Consider the following 6,038-nt stretch of genomic DNA (forward strand, 5'->3'; position numbering starts at 1 on the left):
TCCAGGTTCTAATGAAACTCATAAAGTAATGCTCTTTCCCAGAAAAGTCCAGTATAAAGCCAGTCCAAACCGGAGAACCACCAATAAATTATGAGCTAAGGTGGGGGTCACGTGCCATCCGTTTTTAAGCGGAGCTCAGTGAGAAGCCCTGTTTTAACACACAGGGGCTGGTTGGCCCTGGGTTCCGTTTCAATGGGGTTATTTGTGTAGTGTAGACAGGGCCTAAAGAATCAGTCAGTTGAAGTGACTTGCCCCAGGAGAAGGGGTCAAATGCTTTTTGCTTCTGTAGTTCCTTTCATGTCAAGTTCCCTTGGTGCGTTATAGGTACTGTCCTCCACAGCCCCCAGTAGGCAAATCAACTCAGGATTATTATCCCTTCAAACAGATGGGGAAACTGGGGATCAAGGTGTTGGGATTCTTTCCGGGACCTTTTCTACTTGGCTAGAGAACACCTTGTTCTGTTCTGGGAGAACACTTCAGCCAGTTCTCTGGAATCCAAAACCACAGTTCCAATCCAGACTTGTCACTGAGGTTTCTCTACTGGCAGTTCATAAAGCTACATCTGAGCTGATCAACCTACATAATTATAAATCAGATTATATACATATTTGAAAACAGATGCAGATTACAGCCTACATTATATTACACGCTTTATGGTAGGTTTACTAATTACGGGAACCAATCCCTGAATAGAAGATAAGCTGTCCACCCACTACCCGGTGTACTGGTGAGCAAAGCTGCAAACTTACCCCATATTACTCTTCTCCTTGCTACTTCTTTATTTACTAGCCACATATTATTCACAAGGAATTCATGCTTTGTCCACTGTTAACCTTTGTTTCCCTTACTTCTGTTTTCTTTCATTGTTCATGCAAGGCCTATGCTGGGAAGCATAGTGACTTGTCCAAAGCAGCAGTAGGAGAGACAGTAACAGACCACAGGTTCCCTGACTCTTATTCTGGTGCCTTAAGGACAATGCCATCCCGCTCCGCCTAGTTGCCTGCCTATCTCCGTTCTCGAGCTGGGGAGATATTTGTCTATCCTTAACCCTTTACAAAGGAGAAAGCCAAGGAGATCAGAGAAATAACCTAGCAATTGGAGTTGAGGGTTGGGTGTAGAATGCCTTGTTTTAAATATTTCTGAACTGAGCTGACCAAAATCTAGAAGGATGAGTGAAAAGAGGCACAGAATAGACTGAGTCTATGGGTAACTCCTCACTGGCATTAGGGGGAGGCGTTTTACTAGGTCTGGGTACAGGATTCTGCAATCAGTAACCCAAAGGTGTGCTCAAGTAATAACCTGCGGTTAAATCATGCCCTCCAGCTGACTTTTGAGAGTTCCCAAACTTCATGTAGCCAGGATCAAATCAGCCCTGGTGGGAGAGAGATAAATGATGGAGATAAAATTCCAGCAAAAGCAAGTTAATAACCCCACCAAAATAATAATTAGGCGAGTTTAAAAGGAAATGATGCAGCACTTTGAAGTCTGATCAACTTTTAATGTCCCATCAGGCTCCTAACCCATGGTTGCCCTTTAGTGTCTGAGTCTTGATTTTCCACATTTTGCCCTTTGATGATGGAGGCTGATGTGTTACAGATTAACAGGAGGGCGGAGAGGGGGAGCGCCTCCAGTCCTCGGAAACAGCTAGAGGTCTGATCCCAGGAACCACTTTCCTTTCTCGGGGCTTGTCTACACGGGGAACTGCAGAGAGAGGGCAAGGGAGATGGGGAATCACTTTCCTGTAGAGTTAGAAGAGAGATGATAGAGCTAAGGAAGAAAGACGTAGGGAGCGGGTGGGGAAAGACAGAAAAACACCTGCAGTGCACATTGAATGTACTCCCAATCCCAGACCCGGCATTTCTCTCCTGTGCCCATCTCTGCTCCTTCCATTTCGCTTTTGTTGCCTGGCTGGAAAACACAATAATTATTTACCCAAGGCGCATCAAATTCCCGCTGGAGTTCTAACCCCTTCCGCCTTCGGGATATGCCCCCTCCAACCTCTCCGTTACCAATCCGGAGCCCGCCTCATTTCACACCGTCTCCAGAGTTTTGCCATTGCTGTTAAAATCGAATCAATCCCAAATTGTTTTCACTGGTAACTTTAATTAGTTTTGAAGCCGATCGGTCCTTTTTTTTATTTATTTTTATTTTTATTTTCTCGTCTAACTAGCAGGTTCCCCCAAAGAAACACTCATTTCGCTCAGTCAAGACAGATCAAAACTAGTTCCGACTTCATCCTGGAGAAATGCAACCGGGGAGGAGAAAAGGGGCCCCTTTCTTTCTTTAATAAAAATGGGTCCCGTAGACTTTCTAGCCTGTCTCTGATTTTCTAAAGAGCGGCTCTCTCTGGCAGTAGAAATTCCGCGTGAAATAATGGTCCTTTCATTGGTTACCCTAGAAAAGGTGGCAGATCTGATTCCGAGGCAGGTGACTTGAATAAGAATCCATCAGGAAATCCCAGGCAGAGCAGAGATGATGTTGATGATTTATTTTATTTGCAGTTGTTTTCCCTCCTCGGTAGCCGGGGAAACTTCCACCACACAGGCAAGCCGCCCTGCGAGGGGTTTATGGATTGATTGGTTTTTAATCGCGCCGTGTAATAACCCCCTGTTTGCAAAAGGAAAGTGAAGTGATTTAGTACTGGGTTTAAACAGCAGCGCCTCTTAAACGGTGTCAAGTCGGCTGCATCAGGGCATTGAGCGAACTGAAATTGACATAGCCGTGACTGCTCAGGGGTTTTCCCCCCTCCGGAGAAGAAATAATAAACACGATCTGAGCGACTCGCTGTTAGCTTTCGGCGACCCGAATCGTCTCAGGACACATTGGAGCCAGAACCCACTTCGGATCTTCTGTGCGAAGAAACACTCTGTTAAACAGCGATGTATCCTGCAGAAATGACGCCTTTCCCTCGGTTTTAATGGATAGGGAACAAAATGCAGCCGCTCCTGTTAGCCTGGTTCTTTAATGGTTTTACTAGCCTTTAAAAAAAAATTACCTCCCGTTTTCTGCCATCCGCAAATTGGGATTTCTCTTGAAAAGCCTAAACTTTACCCTGTGTGCAAAGGATCCCGCCTCCCCCCCGGCTCCCACGCGAGATGGTGGCTATGGACTGCTCCAGCGGCAGGAAATTTGTTCCAACTGAAAAGGAGCAGTGTGAACGCTGCAGGAGTGGAACGGCGTCGCCAGGCCGAACTTGATCCTGGTGAAGTCGATTTCAAAACAGAAATTAATCCGAATTATTATGTTAAAAGAGAAAAGCCGGCTGGGCCTGTCTGGCTGGCAGAAACGGAAGATCGATGGTTTAGGAATAAGGACCAAATTATTTGCTCAACAACAAAACGGGTGTTGGGAAGCCCCGTTCAAAAGGCTCTGGAAAACCAGGCAGCTATTAAGAATGACAGGTTTTGACACGTAGGCTGAACCTTCTGGGGGTTACCTCTGTGCGCATCAAATACAGACAATATTTTATTTTTAGATTTTCTTCTTTTACCCACCGAGTGTGTTTGCAAAAACAAAACAAAACCCACCCCGAAATCCCCAAATCCAACACACAGAGCCCTGCCTTCAAAAATGATTTTTAAAGAACTGATTCTTTTTTTACACCGGGAAGAAGAATTCTTTGTTTTTACCTTCCCAGTGGATCACTGTGGATCTGAAACCGCAATTCCCTGATTTCTGAAGTGTCTAATTTTACTCTGCCAAAGTAGAAAAGAATTGTGTTTCCCTATGGAGATTTGTCCCAGTGCTCGGGAGGCTTTGAGCTTGAATAAAATAATCTCCGTTCTTATTTCGATAGCCTGCTCACATCCATCTATCGGTCCCGATGAGTCGTTTCAAATCAATATTGGAAAGATCTGTGGGTTTCTGTGTGCGCAGGGCCTGGTCCTACACAGCGGTTTGATTCGAACCAAATCTCGGGCAGAGCAATTTTCACTCCCCTTCGCATTCAGCTCGAAGCCCTTTCTCGGGTCTTAAAATCCAATCGACCCTAGTCTCCCCCACACCTCCAGCCCCCCAAAGGCAACGGAACAAAAGGCTCTGGTGCTCCCTTCTATTAATCTAGGGGCCCGATCCCTTTGGTAGCCAGCGGACTCCAGCGTAAAACGCTCTGTGATTTCTTGGGCAGGCAGACAGCGCGTCCATAAATAACCCCCCCTCGGAATAAAGGAGACAGGTGTTTGCTGGCCGCCCGTGCGCGATTAAACCCGCTCGCACCATGCGGGGACAGTTGCTGGTGTCTCCCCATTACAGCGTCTCGGTCTTTATTTATTTTTCACTCTGTGTTTATTTCTCTTTCTTTGAACCTTCTTCCTGTCCCCAAAGCCAATTCGACCGGCTCGGCCCTACCCCAGCCCCCGCTATTGCGTGTCATCCTTCGCCTCACCTGCAGCCGCATGGATGGGTTTGCCAGGGCAGCGGTTTTGCGCTATTAGTTTGGAGCGGTGTTTTTACGTGTGTGTTCCCCTCCCAGCCCCACTTCGGCCGAAGATGCCCAGAGCAAAAAGAGGGGGGGAAACCCTAGGTGACTGGGCAGAGATCTTGTTGGAGAAGGATCTGTGTTCTCGGCTGTGTGGTGCCTCGATCGTCCTTCCTGAGGGCCATAGGGATCTCAGGACAGGAAAGCAAGGAGAATAGAAAGGGAGAGGGGTCTCCTCTCCCCACCCTTAGTTCCCCCCTCCTTAAATAGTCTTAATTTCCAGCAGAAGGAAGAGATCGTAGGTTGCCTGCCTGGCGCATTTCAGCTCACTGGAGTGGAAAATAGACTTTACACCCTCATTGTAGCGGACGCTCCGAAGCAGCCCCCTCCTTCACAGGGTTAACAAAACTAAATCAATGTGCGGACACTGGACTTCTCCAACAGGGAGCCAGACCCAAAACCTGGGGTGAACTCTGCGAGAGAAGGGGTGGAGATCTTACAGCACAGGGGAAGCGGGGTAACCACGGCTCGGGGAGTTTGCACCAGCGGCTGGGAATTCACATTGATTTTTTTTCCACACGCCCCTTTCCCAGTTTTCTCCCTAATTAAAAACATCAGGTGCAAGGGGAGGGGGGCTTGAGTTGGCCGGTGGGGAGATGTCACAAAGCCAGAGCGACCCCATCTTTGAGTTAACGGGGTCAGCAGCTAGCTCAGAAAGTCAAGAATAATCAGCCAGACCACAAAGCATGAGTGTACCCCGAGATCTTATTGTCCCGAGTGTCCTTGGGGGTGAGAGATTCACATTTTCATCTGAAAAGAACCCGTCAGAAATTGTCCACCTCTGTAAGAAAGTCAGGCACATCTACCCATCTATCTGCACAGCGTTGATCTTCTTCCTAAATGAGCACATTGCAGGTCCTCTGTGTGTGCAACACACACACACACATAATGCATGTGTGGAGTGATATGTCAGGGGTTGCTTTTAAACATGGAGCTCAACCCAATCAACAATAATCAATACTACACGTATTTGGAACAGAAGCTCTGAAATAGTCTATTTAAAAGCAAATCAATCAAACAAACAAACAAAAAAGACCCACAAAAAGACACATCACCGCTTCTGAAACCAACATCCTTTCCACACCAGGTCCTTTCTTGCCACAGAAGAAATAAATCAAATTTACACGGGGAGAAAGCGCCTGGGTTTGCTGTCTGCCGGCTGTGAAGGTGAATCTGAAATCTCTTAAGGAAATCAGGGAGCCCAGAGCTGGCAGGCTGTCGGTGGGTAACATTAGGGCTCCTGCGTGTTGTTTTTAAGGAATTAACTCTGTTCGAAATAATGTGGACGCAGATTGTGACGGCGCAGCCTTAAAAACCTCCTGTTGCTCTCCCGGGGGCTGCGCTGCCCTCTGATTTTGATCCACTGCGCGTTGGGTTCAAAGTGGATCGAGCGATTTCTCTCCGAGGAGTTAAACAACAAACACACCTGATTGAAAAGAGGAGGGGGGTTAAAATCGCCCCCCTCTCCCTTTAAGCAGCTGAGTGGATTTCGAACCCAAAGAACCTCTGTGTGTGTGTGTGTGTGTGTGTGTGTGTGTGTGTGTGTGTGTGTTGGGGAAGG

Source organism: Malaclemys terrapin, chromosome 5 (assembly GCF_027887155.1).
Source record: "Malaclemys terrapin pileata isolate rMalTer1 chromosome 5, rMalTer1.hap1, whole genome shotgun sequence".
Classification (NCBI taxonomy): domain Eukaryota; kingdom Metazoa; phylum Chordata; order Testudines; family Emydidae; genus Malaclemys; species Malaclemys terrapin.